General features: G+C 40.5%; 3 long non-coding RNA genes and 1 pseudogene across 3 annotated transcripts; 1 reads left to right on the forward strand and 3 right to left on the reverse strand.

Moving 5' to 3' along the window:
• Positions 1-25,419, forward strand: part of LOC116048211 — a 243,840-nt pseudogene that overhangs the window by 198,078 nt on the left and 20,343 nt on the right.
• On the reverse strand, positions 1,701-4,773 carry LOC118493725. The gene is made up of 3 exons (XR_004895689.1): positions 4,754-4,773; positions 1,819-1,941; positions 1,701-1,731 (listed from the first exon to the last, which is right to left on the reverse strand). It is a non-coding gene; the product is annotated as an uncharacterized LOC118493725 (long non-coding RNA).
• Positions 9,176-17,553, reverse strand: LOC118493728. Its single transcript, XR_004895693.1, has 3 exons — positions 17,450-17,553; positions 15,861-16,026; positions 9,176-9,486 (listed from the first exon to the last, which is right to left on the reverse strand). It is a non-coding gene; the product is annotated as an uncharacterized LOC118493728 (long non-coding RNA).
• Positions 10,293-11,512, reverse strand: LOC116048171. Its single transcript, XR_004104572.2, has 3 exons — positions 11,128-11,512; positions 10,537-11,036; positions 10,293-10,396 (listed from the first exon to the last, which is right to left on the reverse strand). It is a non-coding gene; the product is annotated as an uncharacterized LOC116048171 (long non-coding RNA).

The following is a 25,419-nucleotide window of genomic DNA, read 5'->3' on the forward strand; positions in this document are numbered from 1 at the left end:
TTGGAAATCACAGTGCCACAGCAGCTTCAAGACAAACATAACACTACACATTTCCTCAAATATCTTCCATACCTGATAAGATAAAATACAATAAACAAATACTACTACTACCTTTGTAACTCATAGTAAAACCAATATCTTGATGTGTCATGAAAGAATTATCAGCAATTTATTGATTATCGCAGAATTGCTCTATCGTGATATTATCGGTATCGTGAGCCGTGTACTGTATCGTAATGTAAGGTACCCTGTGATCACCCCACTACTATACAAATGCAGACTGTTAAAGGTCCCATGGCATGAAAATTTCACTTTATGAGGTTTTTTAACATTAATATGAGTTCTCCCAGCATGCCTATGGTCCCCCAGTGGCTAGAAATGGTGATAAGTGTAAACCGAGCCACCGAGCCCTGGGTATCCTGCTCTACCTTTGAGAAAATGAAAGCTCAGATGGGCCGATCTGGAATCTCGCTCCTTATGAGCTCATAAGGAGCAAAGTGACCTCCCTTTTCTCTGCTTTGCCCGCCCAGAGAATTTGGCCCACCCATGAGAGAGAGACATCACGGCTTTCAAACGAGCAAAGTGGCAGTTGGTCATGGCCACACCCCCACCCTCCACCTTGCCCCCCCTCTCTCCTCCTCAATAGCTACAGACACAGAAATGGCACATACTAAGGAAAGCTCATTGTGGGACTGGCTCTAGTGGCTGTAATTCTGCACCAATGCTGAATTCCAGGAAAGAGATTTCAGATACAGTATTAGGGGACCACTAAGGCCTATATAAAAGCATCCAAAGAGATCCATGTCATGGGACCTTTAACATTTACATCTTGGTCTTGTCTCAGTCTCTGACAAAGGATTTTATTTCAAGACTGGTCAAAACCACAACTGCGGGGATATTACTAGATTGCCTGAGCATTGTCGGATATGTGTTTAAATCAACGTCAGTTCATGTCAGCGCCGACATAAACATAAAACTCTGTTGTACCGCTGCCAGACTTGAGTCAGAGAGCTGGACAATTGCATTTTCTGTATTGTTTTTACATAAGTTTGCATTTCGGGCCACTAAAAATGTACTTTGGCCACCAAATTTAGTGGCTTGGTGACCTGGTTAGAAGCTAAACTACATTTAGTTGTTTCAGTACCGGTACTCTCTGTTATGACAATAAAGTTGAATCTAATCTAATAAAAAGAGAGATGTGGTGTCAAAGCAGTGAGTTTCAACTGAGAGCCTGTTTCTATATTTAGGTTTAAAGTTATTTATTGTCAAATGCACAACAACAAACAATTACAGTGAAGCAGTTAAGTTAAAATATAAATTATGTTTGTAGTAGACAGGTGTACAGTAATTGTAAAAAGAATAAATTGAATGAACTGTAATTTAACATTTAACTTCTGCTCACCTTTGATCTACAGAGTGGCCTCCATCTTTGAAGTCTAAAGGAGGAGTCATAGACCAGTCTCTCTTCATGGACACACAGCTGGGTTCAGGACAGTCTGTTCTCTGGATCCTGATAGAAAGAAAGTCATTAAAGCTCACATATTTAGGGGAAATCGCTCTGAATCAAAGACTTAAATTGTATCTAATTTAAAATGTTTGAATACCATATGAAAATGTATTTAATTATTGAAATTATGGACTGGTTACTGAACACTGAACACAATAACTATGTACTTTTGGTCGTGTTGTTTAAAATGAATCCCAGGTCCAGGTCTGTGCTGCTTCTCTGGGCTGAAACACAACACACACAGAGCTTTGAGTGTGAATAATGATGGTGGAGTGATCTGAGTGGTGGACAGTTAGAGATGGTCCTCTCACCTCTGAGCTTTGGTCTGACTGTCATGTTCCCCACACAGAGTGGTTTTAGAGGGAGGGACTCCCTCCTCTCTGTCCTCACACTGACTCATAGCAGAGTCCACACCTTCATCTGGAGAGGAAACACTGAGAGCAGCAGTCCAATCATTCATCAGTACATCATCACTCATTCATCCCTCACATCATTTCTCCTGGGAAAAAGCTAAATATAAGCAGCTCATCCTCTGATTGGCTGTTTCTTTCTGTTTCATATCAGTGTCAGTTGAATCCTTTTAGCTTGTTGGAGTGTTGCTCAGACTAAAGAAGCAGTTAGAAAACATGACTGAACTCTGGGAACTACTGAACTACTTTTCTCATCACTTTATCACATTTCATTCACTCAACACGGATAACTGATCAACACATGGATCAATAGTGGTTTGTTATTGGACAGAGAAGATGCTGCTGGTTCTCATTGGTCAGTGGTGAGGACGAATCAGAGCAGAGGAAGCTGCCATCAGCTGCTCTACTTCTATCAGTCCACTAGATGGCCTCATGGAGCTGTTAGGAGGATTAAACTGCTTCATGGAAGTTAGAGCTGAATGTCACTTTGTGTGGCGAAAGTAAAAAAAAAATTACCTCCTATGTCCTTTCCTAACCACTTCTCCTTAACCCCAATGTTAAACTTCATGAAGTCTCTTAAGAGACACAAAATGCAATTAAATTTTTGTGCAGCATGACCAGGGCCCTTACATGACAACAAGATGTATTTTTAACTCAGACATTGTGAAGAAACCGTTTAAATTCAAAGTTAGTACTGTCACCTACCTCTTTCTTCATTGGTCGCTTCACCGAAAGCCCAGAGTCAATCATGTATTCGAGAAAACTTCAAGTTTAAAATAGGTAATTGAGCACTGTAGTGGTTATGACCATATCAGTGACTATGTAACCACATGGAAATGGTCCAAATGATGCCTGTGGCTTGCACAGTAATAGTGTTACTGAAGGCTAGCTCTAGTCTCGCGCTGAATTCCCATGGGAATTCAGTTGTTTCAGAAAATGGTAAACACTGTGCAGATGGGAGCGTAGTGTTTGAAGAGTGAAGATCGTAGGTGTTCACAAGGGAAGAAGCTTGGAGTAACGTTTGCTGATCCAATGGAACTAACTCTAACTATGGAGAAGATAGCCGATAAAGAACACACGGAATAGCCTTTTGAGTTTGATGGTCGCCCGAGTATACAGACGAAGAACTAGCCTCACAAGAGTTGGAAAGAACGAAACAGACAGAGGGGCAACAGGCAGATGAAGCAGCTGCTCCAATACAGCCCGGTCTCATGGCAGTTTGTGCAAATGTGACGTTATTTTAATCTATTGATACGTGTTCACGAAGACATTTTTTTTACGTGGTGAACAGCACAAAAATGTGAAGTAATGTATTTCAATGGGAAGCATATTTCGTGGCCATAGCACGAAAATGGTAGGGATTAATATAAAAAAAACAAAAATCCGCGTAGGGAGGTTGGTCGGGATGGAGGATGGTCAAACAACACAGGACTTTCACCCGGGGGAGCGGGGAGCGGGGATCGCGTCCCGCATGTGACGCTTTGTTTCCCGGGGATGGCGTCCCTGCGTGTGGCGTTTTGTCCTGTGTGTTACTGTGGCACGTCTCCCGGCGTGTAAGGCCGTAAGGTTTTTCCTAAACCCAACCTCCGCCATCCCGTTATTGTGGCGCGTCCCCAGCGGCGCCTCCCGTCTTATGGAGCGTCCTTTTCGGCCGCCTCGTCCGGCGCGTCCCCTGCGGGCTGCCTCGCGGGCGCCTCCCGGCTTATGGAACGTCCTTTTCGGCCGCCTCCCGGCGTCCTTTCCCCCGAGAAAATAACGTGACATTTACACGAACTGCCGTGAGACTGGGTTGTCCAATAACACGGAGGAGGGCAACTGACGGAGTTTGTGTGGCTGTTGTGACCCAATGCCTACTGAGGAAGAAATCCTGTGCTGTAAAGAGTGGACTCTCATACAACCAGGTAACGAAAACTGTGTCACCTGTACAGAGGAGTTTCCTCCTCTGATCCACAAGGCAGTCCTGGAGACTTTCTTTACTGTTTACCATTTTCTGCAACAACTGAATTCCCACGGGAATTCAGTGCGAGACTAGAGCTAGCCTTCAGTAACGCTATTACTGTGCAAGCCACAGGCATCATTTAGACCGTTTCCATGTAGTTCCATAGTCACTGATATGGTCATAACCACTACAGTGCTCAATTACCTATTTTTGATGGGGAAAGAAACTGCATGACCTCCGTGATCGACTCTTCTAGGCTTTCTGTGAAGCGACCAATGGAAAAAGAGGTAGGTGACAGTAGAAACTCTGAATTTAAACAGTTTCTTCACAATGTCTGAGTTGAAAATGCGTCTTGTTGTTACGTAAGGGCCCTGTTCATGTTGCACAGAAATTTTAATTGCATTTTGTGTCTGTTAAGAGGCACAAAGGCACTCTTTAGAACATGCCCCCACAACTGGCATTTTAGCTAACTGGGAAACTTCAGTTTGCTAGCACCAATTTTGGTCGTTTTTCCTATCGACAGTACTCGGTGACATATAGCAATCAAGATTCAGGTAAAAATTGGCCCGATTTCTCCTTTAACTACTTCCAGGTCATTTCACTCCATTAGGAACCTTCCTAAACAAAAAGGACTATTGGACCACAGCCCTGGATGATTCAAAAGAAGAAACCAGAGAAGCTGCAGAAATCAGCTGGAGGAGGTGTAGTTACTCACTCTGACCACTGGAGGTCCAACTATTCTACTTTCTGTCTGATCTGCTTTTCCTCTTCTCTTTTTTTCCTTATCTCTTTCTCTCCTCCCCTCCTCCCTCTCTTCCTCCTCCCCCCTCATCTTCCCCTCCCTCCCTTCTGTAAACTGGTTTTCCTTCGTTCCACCACTGACTGAAGTCAACACACCTTTAGACTTTAATTTGGACACAAAGAAACATGTTTTAAAATGTCGTCTCTCCTGCTCAGCTCCTATTTAACACAGAAAAACCTGAAGAGAAAAGTACAACAGAAAAAGTGTCTAGGACAGTTGAATTAAGAAAAGCTCAACTAAAACCTGCTGATTAATGTGCACCTTAAAAAGATCATGTTAAAAACAAGCTCCCATTACATGATAGTAAAATCTAAAACATTCTTCTACAGATAGTGGCTGTGGAGAAATCTACAGACAGACAAAGAGGAATAAAACTATAAAATGCATTTCCTGCGGAAAATGCGTGGGAATGCTGAATAGCTGAATTGCTAAAGCTAAACTAGTTGAATAGCTTAAATCAGTAAGAAGAAGGTGAAGTAGTGAGAATAGTTGAAAAAGTGGAAATTGGTAGAATGAGTATGAATTTCATTAAAAAGTTGAATAACACCACTAATGTATAAAGTAATTTACATGCTATATAATATTTTATCTGAAATTATGAATCGGTATGGAAAACTTACAAATGCTGTGAGAAACATTGATGAAAATGCAGAAATATGGAACAAATTGTTTGTTCTAAACTGCTGAAAAACTTGTAAGTTGGAAGTTGATCTGCACATAAGTTAAGAGCTAAAATACATTTTATAAAAGCTGGAAGCTAAACCGTAATACTGTCAAAAGTGGATGTTTCAATGAATTGACTAAGAAGACTTATTATCAGCCATATCCATTGCATAGAACAAACAAGCAGAAAGAGAGAGAGAGGAAAAAGAGAGGAAAGATAAAAGAAGAGGAAAAAAGAGAAAAAGAAGTAACTTTCAATTGCTATATATGTCAGTGGTAACACATCTTGAGGTGAGTATGGGTAAAGTGTTTACCTCAGGGACACATTGATTGATGTACCTTAGTCGGATTTGAAGGATTTGAAGCATGCTCTCATTGACTTCAATGTTTTTAATAAAAGGTGTTAAAAAGCTTAATATTTTAAAAAGTATAAATAGTAGAAAAAAAGTTGAAGAAGTCCCATGATTAGCTGAAAGAGCTGAACATTTTAAAAGTTGAATGGTTTTAATAGCTGAACGTATGCAAAAGTATAAATAGTAGAAAAAAGCTGAAGAAGTCCCATCATTAGCTGAAAGAGCTGAACATTTTAAAAGTTGAATGGTTTTAATAGCTGAACGTATGCAAAAGTATAAATAGTAGAAAAAAAGTTGAAGAAGTCCCATGATTAGCTGAAAGAGCTGAACATTTTAAAAGTTGAATGGTTTTAATAGCTGAACGTATGCAAAAGTATAAATAGTAGAAAAAAGTTGAAGAAGTCCCATCATTAGCTGAAAGAGCTGAACATTTTAAAAGTTGAATGGTTTTAATAGCTGAACGTATGCAAAAGTATAAATAGTAGAAAAAAGTTGAAGAAGTCAGTGAAGAAACAGTCTTTGATGCAACACCTGCCGTGATGCCCCAGCAAGGGGTATCTCTGCTGTAGCCAGTGGGTACTTGGAAAGATTGTGGAGCAGCTTAACTAATTAAAATAATTGAATTATGATTGATTTAAAACAATATATCAGCTAAAACAGCTCAACACATGTTTAAACATATAATGAAGTAATCAATGGTAGAAATAAACAGCTAAAAGTGGCCTACTGACTTAACTAACAGTTGAAATGATTAGGTAAAAGTAATGGATGAATTTTGAAACATTAACCACACTTCAAGTAAAAGGCCTAGCTAGCTAGTAGAATTTCTGACCAAACCAACCTAAATGTTTACAGTTCAGTTGTATGAAAATGTAAGAATATTCACTTTAATATGATAAATAGTGTGAATACATTGGGAATTGATAGGGCGGGGTATGTGAGTTTATATGACAGGGTTGTGGGGGAACCTCAGACCAGAAGGGTTGGAAAGCACTGATCTACAGTATTTTATATTATTGACCGACCGGTATATTACAGACATGCCTTAATAGTTGTGTTAATCACAATACCGTTGTTTGAATTACATATCTCCGTGTGTGACTAACGTCATCCTTCACAAGCAATCTAACATTAGCCCAGCATGGATAAAGTCCAGCTATGCATCCAACGTATTCATCCGAACACACCTAAAATGTCACAATCCAGCCACTTGTAAGAAGTTTGTAATACTGGTTACATAGTTATCGTGTTTTATTAACCTTAATTCTGTTTGCCAAGGCTATATATTTTATTGGCTTGCAAAGTAGCTATCCGATGCTAACGCTAACGTTAGCTAGCTAATTTATGTCAAAAAGCAGTAGCTAACTAGTGTTACTGCCAAGATATGGTTTCATTGTAAGACAGCGTAAACACATGACAACACTTGATGAGTCTTACAACACCTCTCTGGTCTCTAGTGAAGTCATATCTTGGCAGTAGTTAGCTAACGTTTCTGCTTTTTGAGATAAATTAGCGTTAGCAACGGATAGCTCCTTCGCAAGCTAATATAGCAAAATAATTCAGGTTAATAAAATACGGTAATGTAACCAAAGTATTAAAAACTACATGTGGCTATAGTGTGACAGGTCTACTGCTGTTCAGTCTCGCATTGCGAGACCTAGCTAACTTAGCTGGTTACAGTGCTGCGAGGCCTGTTCAGATGACGTGTCGGCTGCAGTCTCTTATATACAGTCTATGGCTGCAGTGTGTGAGCTAGCTAGATTGCTTGTGAAGGATGAGTCAAACTAACGTTAAACACACAAGGAGATATAAATCAAAGAAAACAACGGCATTATAGTACACACAAATATTAAGACATTTCTGTGATATAAGTCAATAATACAAAATACTGACCGAAATGTGTTTTAATCCAGTAACATTAGTCGAACAGCTCCACTGCAGTCAGTATTTGCTGTACCAACAGGTGTAAACTGAAAAAGACTGTTCCTCCTAGATTTTTGTTTCCTGCTACTTGCGATCTAATTGGAGACGAACAGCCAATCAGAATTGACCTTTTGATTCTGCGATTGGTTGGTTTTGTATGGAACGCCAAAAAGCACATGACGTCACTTTCCTACCTGTTTTGAACGGTCAGGACGCCGTTTTTTACGTCGTCTAATGACAAAACGCCGTAAAAAGCGCCGTGGAATGCTCATCTAACGCCGCTTTTTAAACCCAGCACAAATATGAACAAAGCTCGGTGGATTTGGGAGAGGTTTTTTTTTTTTGTACAGTCTATTTTTCAATTAGTTTGGCAATCGGTAAACTAAAATTGTAGGCAAATAAACTGTATTGTGTTTTCATTTAATAGGTTATCATTTGTGGAAGGTTTGCTGCAGATATAATTAACTAAAGGCCACTGATATTGTCCTAACTCGCTCTTGGTAAAATAAGTGCACCAACGTCCAATAATTAAAACCACGGATTTTCATCTCGGAAAATGAATGAGCTAGTTTTGATTGATATCGCTGCATTGTAGCTACATATTAAGTAAATAACGTCTGTGTTTCCCCCTACTTTTATTAACATAATAGAACCGATAGAACCATCCAGTTTATTTGAAGAGCCACAATCCAAACATAATGCAATATATCCACTAGGGGGCACTCACCCACTAGAAATACGTTTTTAACAGGCTTTAAAGACTTAAAGTGTATACATCCGTACCAACAATGTACTGATGTAACAAGTTCACCAACATGCTTAGGCCTACTTCCTACATTATTAGGTACAAGGAGATGTAGCAAAGAGTACAAGTAAGTGGCCTAATGATAATAAAGTAAATAGTGAAATTATAGGCTTTCAACTGGGAGTAGCCTATATTGGTGTGTGCAACTGACTCTACAGCAAATGCACAACTTGTGTATCAGCTTTCATTCTGCAGGTCTTGGTTTGGATGCAGCAGCACAGACGATTGGACCACTGCAGGCAGAACAGCAAGTGTGTTCCTACATGATGCACCTTGAAACCTGGTCTGGTAGAACTTCTCTACAAAGAGCATATCTGATTAGGTTTTCAGCCACCTTCATGACATTGTGGATGGACTTCCTGGCCTGTGGAAAGGCGCAGCCCTACCACAGCTAGGTTTTCATCTACTTTCCACACTCCTAAGAAAACAGTCCAGACCCTGTCTTTTTAGATTTAGCTATTGTGCTTCGGTCTAATTTAAACCAAGATTAGGTGATTTTATGAGGAAGTTTAATGCAAATGGGGATGCTTTCTGATTTAATCATAAAGGATATTAAAGTAATAAACTACATCTGAGTTGTTGTTCCTCCTTTCATTAGCCTAATCAAATCTCTACGTGGCACTAACACACTTAAGTAGGCATACAGTGTTTATTTTAGCTACAAAATGTAGATAAATAGAATATAAATCACCCAAGATCATGACACACTCCAATTCCATTTGTTTATCATGTTAGTTAAAAAAATAATAATTTCAAATGCATACATTCAAGATATTTTATTGGTGTAAACAATCCAATGCCTACTTCTCATGAAATGAACACTTTGTTCTACCTCACACCTTCCCAAAACCAAGAGACCCTTTCAGGGCAAGGAACATAAGTCTTCTGAACTCCTCTTCTTCTGTAACCCCTCTCGGAAGGAAGAGGCAAAGGCTACATGTTGATGAATAAGGAATGCGGCAGCTCCCATCCTCCTGATTATAGAAGTCAAGCTGGCATTTCTGCGGGAACCCAAGAGGGGGGACAGAATCAGCCCCTGTCACAAACACCAGCAACTCCTCGAAGGAAATATCCATCTCCTCTTCTGCTGAGACACACAGTACAATCACATGGTTGTTAAAGGAACTAATTATAATTGTATGCAAGAACTTGGAGAATGTACTTTTAGTATTCAGGGGTGTCCAAGGTGTGTGTGTGTGTGTGTGTGTGTGTGAGAGAGAGAGGGATCCATACATAGTAATTTTTGAGAGGCATTCATCTATCAAGATCATAATTTTTCCAATGGTAGCAGAAAAACAATAGTCATAGCATCAAAAATATTCAATGGTACTTATTACAAACAGCTAGTATCAGACACCTTGAATGGACATCAGCCAGCACTCCTACTGGAAGACAGTCTCCTCCTCCTGTTCTCTGTGGTTGCTGCCCTGTGGACTCCAGGATATTGTGAAGAGGTTCCTGATGTCATTCCTGGAGAGTTTCTGTGTTGTGTTTGTGAACAGTGGCAGGAACTCTCTCCAGTTCATCGCCACCATCTCCCACATCTGGCCACATGAATTCATCCCGGCAATGAACTGTTGGACCATACTGGCCACCCTTAACACATTGATTAATGTCATTATTTTCACATCAATAACACATTCAGTAGTAAATAGTCTCAAACAGTAGGACAAAAACTGTCAACATAACTACAACATTCACTGGTTAATATTCAGTAACTCCTACAATTTACACGATAAAAAAATAATGAGATTACATGAAAGTGTTTGGTTCGAAGCACTGCGTTCAAAATCCAGCTATGCAAGTGTGCTTAGAACCCCATCCCTTTTTGTTTTTTACCTGTGGTATAAGTAATGAGTAACTATTTGCCCGTGAATTGTAGGCAGGTCCCTGACAGAGGCTGTATAAATGTTTGGCACACCACAGTCAGCTATCCAGTCCCCCAATGTGCATTTGAGCTCCTCTAGCTCCTCACTGGTGCCGCATCTCACAACCTGAGTAGACCAATAAATGAGTTATATTTGTAGTCAATATAGATTTTAAGGTTACTGTGGACGAAACCTGTTTAGACAATGTTTCAAGATAGTAACGCAAGTTAGAAAAATAAGTAATGTGTTACCCTTTTAAAACATACATTTTCAAGCTTCATCTGAAACTCCTCTTCCTGGAAAATATCCAGATCAAAAGGAGGTCATCTCAGGCTTCTGGCCACACATGAGTAGAAATAAGTCTGGGTTCAGGCATCGGACACCTGGTCCATTGTGCATAATGGACCAGGCCACCAGCTTTCCCGCAGTGTAAAACTTGTTTTGTGCCAACGCCCGTTGGTCATAGCTGAAAAGCAGCCGCCCTGGTCTTCCTTGGAAAATGCCCATCTTTTCCTGCAATTCAATCATGAGGAGTCTGTAAAACCACACACACGAAATACTCTCTCCTTGGACCTCCATAGTCCTCTGCCATCTCCCCAACAAACTCGATATGTGGCAGTTTATGCCAGGCAAAATAGCTCCTGCTTAGAGCAACACATGCACTCTGAAGAATGTTTTTGCACCTGGCAATGACTGTGATACTGCAACTGAGGTCAAGATGGTCATTTTGAAAGTTTTTCAAAATGTCAGCCAGACATTTGACATCCTGAGAACACAGAAAACAAAACAATGACTACACATGCATAATCAGGCCATTTAGGGTATACAAATTTATATAAAATCCTATATTTGCATACATTGGGGTTGTTGCACCTGACTGGAGAACAGAGAGGATTTCAACTTCTGAGTCAGAGGAGTCCATGTAGAAGTCTTCCCTATGTCACACAGATGACACAATATGATGATTAGGAAAGGCAGTTCAAATATTGGGGTCAGCCTGCATGAAAGTGGCGGCTGGAGCCTGGACTGGCGGTCCTGCAGCCTGTGTGGAAGTGGCAGCTGGAGCCTGGACTGGCGGTCCTGGGACGGGTGGTCCTGCAGCCTGCGTGGAAGTGGCAGCTGGAGCCTGGAATGGCGGTCCTGCAGCCTGCGTGGAAGTGGCAGCTGGAGCCTGGAATGGCGGTCCTGGGACGGGTGGTCCTGCAGCCTGCGTGGAAGTGGCAGTTGGAGCCTGGAATGGCGATCCTGCAGCCTGCGTGAAAGTGCCCGACGAAACCTCGTTTGGTTGACACACTTACTGCATACATTATGCATACACACTTACTGCATACATTAATGTACTATCCACTCGTGTCACAGCATATACAACTAATCTAAATTCATGTTACACTATTACCCGATATGTTTGTTTTTTTTTTTTTTTTTTTTAAATGGCCCAACTATATAGCATAAAATATTTTGTTTGATTTGACTTAAGGCAGAAGATTTACTTGCTTTAGATGACTATGTAAAGAATCTGCTCTTAAAAGGATACATAAATTACATAAATGTAACATCGTAAGATCCACCTGATCCGAAATTATTTTCTGCTTAAATATGTAAATGCAGCCAACCCGTAAGTATGGTACTGAAAATCTTCACACACATATTTGCCTACCTGTGGACGAATGTACAGGTTTGACCGGCGCAAGGCATTATTCCGATGTATTTCACTGGGGCACATAGTGTTCAAGTTCAGAGGAATGACCATTCTTTGGCCACTGACTCTACATAACTGAAAACCTTGCTGAGCATGCAAATCAGGAAAAGTGTCCCTCAGGACTTGAAGGAATTCATCTTGCTCTAAATCCAGGGGTACAACAACCCGGCGAGGTTCAGTGGCATCTGACAAAGCATCAAACAAAAGCATTACCTTTGTCAATAGCCCATTCATTGCAAGCTGCTAAATATGATTTCAGTAATAGCTGCATGTTATTGCTTTGTACCTAGGGACATGTGCAATGACAATAAAGTGGAATATCAAATGAGTTCAGTGATGTGGGAATCACTTATTAAACTAAACACATACAGTGGGTAGATAAAGTGAAGAACACATGCATAAAGGGTAAGCAGAAACAATTGAGACCAAAATGTCATGTAACAGGATAGACTTACCCATACGTGAAGTGATCCTCTGAATGGAATTCTTCAGAAGTGATACTTTAAAAAGTAATTTGTCGCCTTGCTCTGCACCTTGGTCGACGACGTAGGGGTCCACTGCTCTCAGAATTTCGAAACATCTGTAATCTGCATCAGGAATTCATTGCATTACTTCATTTAGTTTCTTTTAAATAGTAATTAGCATTGAAAACATTTTTATCCAATTTTAAAATGTAACATCAAATGTTGAAACATTCATGCATAACCAAACTAGTTTCTTAAAACTGTTTCAAGCAATTTGCCTGTCCTTAATTAAGCGGTTTACTTTGATTCATACTGTGAGTCAGCTCTAGAGCAGGCAAAAACCTAAGGAAGAGACTGGCAAGGACCCCCTTGGTGGTCCAAGTTGGCCTGCAATAAGTGGTTAAGTGTTAAACAAAAAAAAGGCGTGAACGAAAAGTTTAGTGGAGAGTCAAAATGTAGGACAGCAATATTTTTCAACCAGCTGTTGACTATACCTGTCAAGATGAGATTTGAAAATAAGGGAAATAAGCGTTCGCACGCGTCTATTTTTAGGGGTATATGCAAGTTAAATACTCTGTAGAACGCAGCGCCAGCCATCCTTCCCTCCCTCCTTGCGCTGCCGTTGTTCGTTTTATTGACTGTGCCGCTGACTTCTTGTCACTGTTGAAGCTAATGTTCTACATTAGCTTACCGGAGGGTAGCGTAGCAAACATACAAATGTTGAAAATACGGAAATTTATGTTGAAATATTTAAAAAGGCATATCAGCGGGATAGAACGGTAAAATAAGGGATAATCCCTGAAAAATTAAAAGGCCGCTACCAATATAAATTAGCCGTTATTAGTTAACGTTACACTAACGTTAGTTCTTACCAATTGGTAAAGCTAGCTTTGGTTAGCTTCTGCTCACCTTGTACAAATGATGCATTAGCTATGCGACCTGCTTTGTAGTCATTGTTTTCGCTGTGTTAGCAGAGGGATAACAGAACGTTTTTAGAGATCTGCCAAAAAAAAAAAAAGGAGCCAACTTAATCATAGACTGATGCTAAGCCATACAAAACTATAGTGGCATAACGTAATATAAATAAAATATAAATGCAAATATTAAAAGGTTGTGCCTCTTGCCTTGATAAAACATCAGTTTCCTCCTCCGGACCATCCTCATTCAATAACCGATTAAACTGTGCGTTCATTCTGTCCCTTAGGTCATTTATTCTTGACCTGAAACGACTTCTCCTCTCAGCCATCCTCTTCCCAATGAAACAGTTTAAAAAAAAAAAAAAGGCGGGGTGAAAACACGGGGAAATATTTAAAGCGCACATTTTAAATTAGGTAACGTTATAGTAGAAAACAGTGAAAATTATTTTAACCCTTTAGTGCTCCTACAAAACATTAATTTTTTTGGTTCTGGATGAGCAAAAAAGAAAAGAAAAAAATGTCTTTATTATATTACGTCAATTAGATAGACCTACAATTTTAATGAGGAACACGTAAAAATGTGTAAAATTCATGGTAATTTTGATCCAGTAATTAACAATCTTTGAAAATCTTCTCCAAATGCATATTCTAATATCGTCCAAATTTGAGTCACATAAAGGTTCAGCATATTTCATAAGATATTTGAAAATTCTCTGAAGTTTGTGGGCTATTTAACAAAAAGACATTTTCTTTATATAAAATACAAGGGAATATCCTAACTGATCAAAATATGTTAAATTTAGTGATCAGTGTGTATAAAAAAAAAAAATTCAAAAAAAAAATATGGATTTAGAATGTTGAAAGAAAACACACCTTCACTGCAGAGTTAGGGACCCTAGGAAAAACAAAACACCATGCATGATGTCTATTCCGAGGCGATCTCTGGGGCCACTAAGTGGATCAAATCGTGCTGCAACCTGTTCCATGATTGTGCTGTCCAACATGTACTGGTTAGGAGGTACAGTCACTCTGTCAGACCAGTCTACCAGTGGTGCCCTTACTGAAGTAGAGGCTTCTGCAGTGCCAGCACCATCTGGATCAGCATCACCTCCGATTGCTCCTGCAGCATGAACACCTCCCTCTGGTGCAGTTCTGGCACCAAAGATGTCCTGCATTGCAGTGCTTGGTCGTCCCTGCTGTTCCATGCAACCTCTTACAAAAAGCTGCAAGGGGCTCTGATGCCTTTCTGTCCGTAACCCATGGTTGTTCCATTGCTGTACGAAGGCTGTGATGTCCCTATTGATTCGTGGCAAGTAGACATAATGAAGAGCCAACAGGTGCACCTCATTGTCAATGTCCACAACACCGTCACTCTCCAGGAAATTGAAGAGGTCGTAATAGACATTAGTCAACCCTCGCCACACATCACCCCAGAGCCTCTCAATTCGTTGATTATGAGTGCTCCTTCCTCGGAGAGCACTTCCTCGCTCAGAGCCTCTGAGAACGTTCATCATTAGACACACCGATTCATTCTCCCCACCATAATCTGTCCTTACACGAGAGGGCACGCCATACCTGGTCACTGCATGCATGAAAAGGTCCATCACTGTGCCGCTGCGGTTGTTGTTCGAAGCACGGAGGAAGACGATGAGCCGACTGTAGCCATCGATTCCCCCATGAACAACAATCCTCCACCTTAAATAAATAAATATGAGAATATAAAAAAACATTCACACGTAGATAATATAGATCGAGAGGAGAAATAAGCTTTTTTATTAGGGGAAGATAATAGACTAATACATTTACACACACACACACTTTGTTTAGTATCTGCATTTATATCATAATTATCCTGTTTACTTGTATTATTATTATTATTATTATTATTATTATTATTATTATTATTATTATATTTACTCCTTGTTGTTGTTTATATGTACGTTTGTTCTTATGCTTTGGCAACAAAGATGTATTTTTGTCATGCCAATAAAGCAACGAACGAACGAGAGAGAGATAAATAAGCAATATAACTTAAACTTTGCATACATCTACCTTATCAGTTTGTGGTTCCCATCAAGGTGCCACAAGGAATTTGGTCCAGCCACGCGGTATGCTCTTCGGTGCAATCTCTGTGACATTGTTCTGAGGGCGGCTGCCCTTGGATCAACCCGCCACATACACTCTCGCACTCTGCGTCTCTGTACACAAATTCCCTGTGACCGTAGTTGTGCCCTGACAGCCTCTGGTCCAAGTAGGTCATTCCCAACTACAAGATCTTTAACCATTTCATCCAGGGCAGAGTCTGACATGTCAGAGTATGACGCAGAGCGGGTCAAATTGAACCTCCTGAGAAGTAAATTGCAGAATCACTGTATAGCTTAGGTTGTGCATTTAAAAAAAAAAAAAAAATCCCTTTTTAATGTTGTACATAAACCACACATTTGTAATCCATCAACTGCTTGTCAAGTCAGCAAGATATCGCGGCAATATTAGGTCCTAATGCAACCTACCTGAAACGTCGTTTGACTGTAGCTGGAGAAACATGCAGAATATCTGCAGTCTGTGACACTGTAAATCCACATGACTTTAGGAACGACAGTTGCTCTGGAGAGATGGAAAAGTGAGGTGGACCTCTAGCACCAGTCCAAGCCAGTGGAGCCTGGTAAGATAAACTGGCTGCAACAGAATAATGCACAATGTCATTCAAGTGAATTTGTTAGAATTGCAGTTTGTGTGCTGTGTGTGTGTCTGAAGGATCTGATCTTGATATTCAGCTGTATTGTAATGAACAAAGACCAATGCCATTAACATTTTCATTTGAGAATACTGAAGCAAGAGAGGGAAGACATGAAGCAATCTAGCTACAAATGTACCATCACAATCTGTGATGCAGTGTAATTTTAACTTACCTTGTTGTTCGTGCCCTCTACAGGTCGTTACTTCATGGATATATTCAGCTAGGTCTCCAAGTAAGCAATCTGTTGCTTGAACATTTATCAGCCTCCCCCTTGCCCATTCAAGGCTCCTCTGCATGGTCTCCAACCTAGAACCCAGGAAATGTAAAGATTTAACAGTTGACATCAAGATTATTGGCAGGAAACAATTCAGTGGAGTGCCAGTCTAAGTTTGACTTTTAACATAACTGGAAAGGAGAATTGCATTGGGATAGGAATTCTTAGGACTGCAGAAACATGGACAATTTAAAAACGGGATTCAATCAGGAACAAGATGTATACAATGCTGTACACCAAGGGAGAGAATATTTCGTTTCCCATTAAGATTCACAAGCATCTCTCATTACACATGCACTCCAAGTATCCTAGACAGGAAAAAGGGGTGTCAACAATTACATGTATGGGACAGATGATCTGACAATTGAAATACCTGATGACTTTATAGTCACTACAACTAACAGTCTTCACGTGAGAGTTCGTCGTTCGATTTTTAATCCTGATCATTAACTCCTTTAACGACAAGAACGATGGAACAATGTGCAAAAATAAAAACTCTGAAAGACAACAGCAAGTTGTTTTATAGTTTTCCTTGAGATCCAGTTGATTCACCTGCGGCTTAGAGTGCATAGATAGATTCAACGTGTTAGCCTATATAAGCAGGCACTCATGAATTAACCTTCTGACAAATGTATCTGCAATGCATTAGGAATAGAACGTTAGCTGGCTAAACGTTAGTTTTACAATAACTGTTCGCCACAACAGCTAGCTAATAACTTTAGCCCAAAATGTTTTGTTCACACTGCTAAAACTAACTAAGCTAACTTTATTAATCTTTTAGATCTTCGTTTGAAATGAATTCTCTAACTGTTAACGTTACTTTCCCAGTTAATTCACAGGGAATAAGATGGATACACAAAATCTACGAGCCAGGTTGACGTTACGTTACATTGAAGTTAAGCCTAACCTACAGAAGTCATGGTCATCCTCTTACTAATTATATCCAGGTGCTTTGACATGGCTAACGTTAGCAAAAACTAACCCAGTCACTAGTTCAACTTGACATTCACTAGCAATATTGTAAACGAAACTACATTTCTCTAGCAATTTCACTATTACAGAAAGGTTTTTACAACTCAAACTCTCACCTTGTTAATGTGGATTCCAACACAGCAGGCCCAGCATCATCTGTCTGCAGAAGACGAGTGCAGTCATTTAATGTCCACTTGCACTGGGAAATAAAGTTTATCCTAGCCATCTTTTTAAAAAAAAAAAAAAAAAAAAAAAGCAGGACAGTAGTAGTAGTAACCCTTATATACTGTCTATGGTAGTAACAGTAACCCTAGTAGCTAGTAGTAGTAGTCGTCGTTCTTCTCTCTTCTTTTGATTAAAAACTGACTGTAGCGTTATCCTTAAATAGAGCTCAAAAGTGACCGCCCCCTTATTTTGCGGTTCAGGTTCCGGTGTTACACAGAAATCTGTGACCCATCGAGATCGGTGTCCCCCTACCTCAACCTGAACCAAACCCCTGTCCCTAACCTTAACCACGGAAGGGGGCGCTACGCTTTTAACAGGAGGGACACAGATCACGACGGGTCACAGATTTCGGTGCAACACCGGATTTAAATTTCACATACATTTTCCAAAAAGCCTTATTTAATATATATGTATTCTTTTTTTTTTTTTTAGAAAGGTGATTTCACCAGCCTACATATCTTTAAACTTTCTCTAACAACCTGCTTTAGTTGTGGGAGTTAATGAACAGAAAACCACCTAAATGAATTTCAAAGAATATCTGTTTCACTTCCTTTAATTGTTTAATGCTATAGCCTGACAATACCCTACACCCAGTCTCAACTCTTCAAAAGTCTAAAATGTAGCAGCTTATAGGCTACTGATTGGTCCAAGTAATAACAGTTTGTTGGTGGAAACATCCCTTGTACCATTTATGGACAGCTGGGGTTAAGATATGTTCTTTTGTTAACTTTTAATTTTAAACCAACAACTTTACTTGAGCTCTTAAATGAAGCCATTGTGTAGCGATACAGGTGCATTTCATAAAATTATAGTATCGTGGAAAAGTTTATTTCTGTAACTTTATTCAAAAAGTGAAACTTTCATATATTCTAGATTCATCACAGAAACTTTATCATTTCAGGTTTCTTTTTTTTAAATCCTGATGATTGATTCTTCTCACGTCCACATTTCTGTATTATACATTCTTTGTTATAATATTCTAATATTTTGAGGTACGGATTTTTCATTTCCATGAGCTGTACGCCGTAATCATCAAGACTAAAACAAAAAAAGGCCTTTTATGTGTAATGAATTTAGAATATATGAAAGTTTCACTTTTTGAAAAAAATAAAAAATAAACTTTTCCACTATATTATAATTTTATGAGATGCACCAGAGTCATTTTAGGTGGCAAGTTTTGAACCTGCATCTATTCACAACTCCATCCTTGATTTGGAGAGTGAGAGCAGATGGGAATAAGCACAGACAACATTTTAAAATATGTGCTTAAAATGTTTAAAGTGGATGGAAACCCAGCTTTTCACAGGCCAGGAAGTCCATCCACAATGTCATGAAGGTGGCTGAAAACATAATCAGATACGCTCTTTGTGGAGAAGTTCTACCAGACCAGGTTTCAAGGTGCATCATGTAGGAACACACTTGCTGTTCTGCCTCCAGTGGTCCAATCGTCTGTGCTGCTGCATCCAAACCAAGACCTGCAGAATGAAAGCTGTAATGTAGAAAGTAGGCCTAAGCATGTTGGTGAACTTGTTACATCAATACATTGTTGGTACGGATGTATACACTTTAAGTCTTTAAAGCCTGTTAAAAACGAATTTCTAGTGGGTGAGTGCTCCCTAGTGGATATATTGCATTATGTTTGGATTGTGGCTCTTCAAATAAACTGGATGTTTCTATCGGTTCTATTATGTTAATAAAAGTAGGGGGAAACACAGACGTTATTTACTTAATATGTAGCTACAATGCAGCGATATCAATCAAAACTAGCTCATTCATTTTCCGAGATGAAAATCCGTGGTTTTAATTATTGGACGTTGGTGCACTTATTTTACCAAGAGCGAGTTAGGACAATATCAGTGGCCTTTAGTTAATTATATCTGCAGCAAACCTTCCACAAATGATAACCTATTAAATGAAAACACAATACAGTTTATTTGCCTACAATTTTAGTTTACCGATTGCCAAACTAATTGAAAAATAGACTGTACAAAAAAAAAAACCTCTCCCAAATCCACCGAGCTTTGTTCATATTTGTGCTGGGTTGGATTAATGTGGTCTGTTGTTGTTCTTTACTGATTGGGTGATAACAGTCCAAATGTATTGGCTTTGGAAAAGACAGGGTGGAGCTCATTATCATATATACTATGTGTCTTTTGACGCGTTATGTTACGCGTACTGAGCCACGTAAAAAGCGGCGTTAGATGAGCATTCCACGGTGCTTTTTACGGCGTTTTGCATGATACGCGTATTGAGCCACGTAAAAAGCGGCGTTAGATGAGCATTCCACGGCGCTTTTTACGGCGTTTTGTCATTAGACGACGTAAAAAACGGCGTCCTGACCGTTCAAAACAGGTAGGAAAGTGACGTAATGTGAGCTTTTTGGCGTTCCATAGTTTTGTGGCACACTTGTAACGCTGTAAAAATCTGAGCGAGCGTGTCTAGAGTTGAGCGCATAGAGAGAAGAGGTTGAGAGCGAGGGAGACATGACCGGAGCGCAGCAGCGTCTACCTGCGAGCAGAGAAAGACATGCAAATACATTTATTGTGCACGAAATAGGTTTTTGTTTACTCAAACTGAATTGTTTTTTGCGAGTGTACATTTCTGTTCAAAATGCAATGTAATGCGCTTGCAAAATATAGTTCTCTGTGCTCAAAACATACAATTACTCGCTCAGGAATGTGACACATATATAACGCCATAGTGATAGAGCGAGGGAGATGAGAGAGTGACGGCGATTAGCTTTCGAGCGAGTACCGACTCTATAGTCATATAGTAAGAGAAACAAAGTGTCTCCTCTGTTCTTTCTGACCACAGTGGAAAATCTGTAGCAGGAAAAGTTAACTCCTCCTTGATTTCATAACGCCATACCTGTCTCTCTCTCGTTGACTGACTCGCTTGTGTTGTTCTTGCAACATGTCTTGTGTGTCCGACTATGCGTGCTTTCGAACACCCGCCCAACTCTACCTCTGATTGGCTCACCATGACATTTTACTCATTTATGCGCTTGTGTCGTGCGCTGCCCACTAACCAAGGAAGAACAGTAAAAAAAAGCCTTTGCCTCTCGGCTCAGACTCAGAGATCTAGTTGGTCTGATGAAAAAAACAGCTTCAAATATAGTAACGCGCCGCATTTTTTAGCAGTAATGGTAACAGCGTTATTAAGATGGGAAGAGTAATCAATTAGATTACTCGTTACTGAAAAAAAGTAACGCCGTTAGTAATGCCGTTATTTATAATGCCGTTATTTATAATGCCGTTATTTATAATGCCGTTATTCCCATCACTACTTTTTAGAATAGTTGATTCCTCCAGTAGATGCTGACTGTCTGCCTCCTCCTCCTTCAGGGCGCTTCCTCCTGAGCCAGCGGCATCATGGGAGGTTCCACCTCCTCCCTCGTTGACGAGGGTGATGATGCCCCCCTCCCCCAGCAGGCACAGAGCGCAGGTACGAGACAAGCAAGCTGTCATCCCAACAAGGAACGGGACAACAGTTCCAGGGGAGTCCAAAACCCAGTTTAGCTTACCGTGATGGTTCTGAAGAGAAGAGAAAGAAATCCTTTGCTCGTGTAAGTAATGTTATATCCTGCTACCAAACACACAGGCGTCGTAGCTTCAGAGAGACGTCAGCCATGACACTTTGATGTGTGGAGTCTTTCTAATGACGTATTTTCACAGTCTGATACTTTAACAGTTTTACGACAAACTGAGGGTTTCTTGACTTGCTAAGTTATCTTTCTATCTCAAACTGACAAACATCATATGTGTAATTAATGGCTCAATTCAAACAGGATCTAAATAAATGTTGGTGTCTCCTCTTGGATGGCCAGTGAGGATGTGGCTCGTTGATTCCTCCTGCAGGTGGACAAGTCATCAAATGTGACACACCCAGTTTTTCTGATGCACCAACATTAGTTTTTTTCTGGCTCCGCTAGTTGTCCAACCAGTCAGAATGCATACTTTCATAGTGAAGTGAGGACACGCACGCACGCACACACACACACACACACACACACACACACACACACACTCTGGTTAATGATAAGAAACGGCGTCACTTCACTTTGTCTGTTGGAAGTTGAAGCTCCTTTTCTACACAGACCTGCTGAGGACAGAAGAGAGCTACACACTGATGAAGTTCATGGCTGAAAGTTCAGTAAGGGACTGTTCGTTATTTAATTAAGGGGCCACCGGAGGAGTTTTGTGGCCTCTAACCTAAAAAGACGTGACCCTCCCCTCATCAGTAATAATTTTCCTATGACCCTCCAAAACAATTTGAAAAAAAGGAATGACCCTCCCCTTGCGTGCAAGTTTGCACTTAGCAAAGAAGTACAGATACCATTTGATTTTTACAGCCATGATGTACAGGAGTTAACCTCTGCATTCTCATCTTACACATCACACTCCTCTGTTATGGTGTGGTGGCCATTTCAGTAGATTTACTTACTAACATTGTTGTGGAAACACAATAAGCATGGAAACTAAATGCACACTTCCTGCATTACTGCATTACTTCAAATATTAAGTTACTCCTCTAGTAAACTAGTATTCACATGAAATAAAACAATAAAACATTGAGACCATTCAGCAAAGGACGCTGGGATATAACCAATTCAACACTGGTTGCTATGGACTTGTCACTATCGTCATTGTATATTTTAGCACATAGGTAAAGCTGCCGAAGCTGAACATTATATTCCAAAACACATATGTTTATTTTTAAAGTTTTTAAGTTACATTGTAACAATTTAACAATTCGCCCTTATGAAATCCAATCGCGGCACGGCTGTTTTGGAACGCAATAGACAGACGCTTAAATTCAACTAAAATGTAACAGTGAACAATCAGTGTTGGACATACATTCTGTTGAGATGCCTCTCCAAACGCAGAAACGAAGCGCAGTCACACCATAAAATGTTAAGACACGTTGAGAAAAAAGATCCGTATTTTGCCGTAATCCAGTGACACGAAAAAAAAGTAATCCACAGCGATCAGGAGATCCACAAAAAGGTAAATTACACGGTGTATCCAGCAAGGCCTATACGAGTGTCACATTCACCAGCCAGCTCCAAACAGGTGAACGAGGCCTCTCCACTTCGGCGTTTAAACAAAGTGGAATAAACGTATAAAAGTCCAAATCTACACAAAACCCGCAATCAATTAGTAAGCTGACATCACATGTATATACATGGCATTTAGGAAACCTTTATTGCAAGGTTGGCACGGCAAGATGTCCAGACTAGTGCAACAGTAACTTTACTGGCTGTAACCTGTCAGAGAGAAGCTGTGAAGCTCTGTCCTCATTCCTCATCTCCCAGTCCTCTAGTCTTAGAGGGCTGGACCTGAGTAACAACAACCTGCAGGTGTTTGACCTGAAGAAATACTCTGCTTCGGAGGATACTCTTCTGAGGCTGCTGCCAGTGGTCAAAACCTTCAACAAAGCTCTGTACGTGCACACACAACTATCCAGATTAAATGGAGTTCATCCTCATTCAGAAAAATAACTTTTATTTGTATTTGTATTAATGATTCCTCTTCAGACTGAGTGGCTGTAGCCTGTCAGAGAGAAGCTGTGAAGCTATGTCCTCAGTTCTCAGCTCCCAGTCCTCTAGTCTGAGAGAGCTGGACCTGAGCAACAACGAGCTGCAGGATTCAGGAGTGAAGCAGCTGTCGGCTGGACTGACGAGTCCACACTGCAGACTGGAAACTCTCAGGTTAGTGCTCATTTATTTGAAAACCATGACCCTCTGAGCTGAAGAAGAATTCAAGAACCTATTAGTTGCAACACGGCACATGAACTGGATTTGGATATATGGTTCATATGTATATATGCTGTACAATGACACAATTTTGTTATTTTGGCAATACATTTTAGCGTTTGGTCAACAGGCTGTGGATTTGGCCTGCATGTGTCAGTCAGACAGAGGTGGAAGAGTACTAGAATACTGTACTCAAGTAAAAGTACTTGGTTAGTTTTCCTCTGAGTCTTCCAACCCTCCCTCTTTCACAAGGGACATTTCGGTCAGTTTTAGGACTTCTTCTTAATCAAAGTGTTCCTGCCAAACACAGCTGTGAAAAAGATCTGCCTGAACCAACACTACGCTCCATTAGTGTTGGTGACAGTCATTTTAAACAGTGAATGGATGTACATGACTAACTTGAAACTAATTTTAAGAGTTCTGACGTGTGTGTGTGTGTGTGTGTGTGTGTGTGTGTGTGTGTGTGTGTGTGTTTTCAGTCTGTCAGGCTGTCTGGTCTCAGAGGAAGGCTGTACTTCTCTGGCCTCAGCTCTGTGCTCCAACCCCTCCCATCTGAGAGTGCTGGACCTGAGCTACAATCATCCAGGAGACTCAGGAGTGAAGCTGCTGTCAGCTGGACTTAAGGATCCAAACTGGAGACTGGACACTCTCAGGTATGGACAGATGGACAGACAACAGCAACTCTCACACTGTTTCTCTGTCACTAAATGATGAACTCTGGTTCATGTTTAATGGAGGATCTGAGTGTATGAAGTTGATTCTGACATTGTTTCTTCCGGCAGGACGGACCATGGTGGACTGCAGAGACTGAGACCTGGTGTGAAGAAGTGTGAGTGTGTTTAAAGTTTGTTTCATGAGAAGTCAGCTGCATGTTACACTAGATTTTTACATTTTCTTGACTAAAGTACGATGATGAATTTCTCCAGAGTTTCAGTCAGGATCTGTTTTCTGTCAGTGTGGCTGGAAAGATGTTAGAACTCAATCAATCAATTTAAAATCCACAAACGCAACAAACTGAACAAAGTGATCTAACAGAACTAATAGATATATTTTATTTACAGTCTAGCCAACAGAAAGCTAACTTTGTTTCTTTTGACTGTCGCTGATATTAGAGAAGAGTGTTGTTGCCTTCAAGTGCTGCTTATAAACTCGTACTTCTGACATTTAAGTTGATGAGTTTTCATCTCCGGATGTTTTTAATAAATCAGTGTTTAAAAAAACCTACAAACCATAAACACAACACGACATACACTGAACAAAATTATAAACGCAACACCTTTGTTTTTGCCCCCATTTTTCATGAGCTGAACTCAAAAAACGAAAACCAGTCAGTATCTGGTGTGACTAGCATTTGCCTCACGCAGTGCAACACATGTCCTTCGCATAAAGTTGATCAGGTTGTTGATTGTGGCCTGTGGAATGTTGGTCCACTCCTCGTATATGCCTCGTATACGCCAATCCAGAGCATCCCAAACATGCTCAATGGATGACATGTCCGGTGAGTATGTTGGCCATGCAAGAACTAGGATGTTTTCAGCTTCTAGGAATGGTGTACAGATCCTTGCAACATGGGGCAGTGCATTATTATGCTGCAACATGAGGTGATGGCCGTGGAGGAATGGCACAACAATGGGCCTCAGAATCTCGTCATGGTATCTCTGTGCATTAAAAATGCCATCAATAAAATGCACCTGTGTTCGTTATGGTATGGGCAGGCATATGCCTGCCCATACCATAACCGCACCACCACCATGGGCCACTCGATCCACAACGTTGACATCAGCAAACCGCTCACACACACAATGCCATACACGCTGCCATCTGCCCTGTACAGTGAAAACCGGGATTCATCCGTGAAGAGAACACCTCTCCAAAGTGCCAGACACCATTGAATGTGAGCATTTGCCCACTCAAGTCGGTTACGACGAAAAACTGCAGTCAGGTCGAGACCCCGATGAGGACGACAAGCATGCAAATGAGCTTCCCTGAGACGGTTTCTGACAGTTTGTGCAGAATGTTTTTCTTTGGTTATGTAAACCGATTGTTGTAGCAGCTGTCCGGGTGGCTGGTCTCAGACGATCTTGGAGGTGAAGATGCTGGATGTGG

Source organism: Sander lucioperca, chromosome 2 (assembly GCF_008315115.2).
Source record: "Sander lucioperca isolate FBNREF2018 chromosome 2, SLUC_FBN_1.2, whole genome shotgun sequence".
Taxonomy (NCBI): Eukaryota; Metazoa; Chordata; class Actinopteri; order Perciformes; family Percidae; genus Sander; species Sander lucioperca.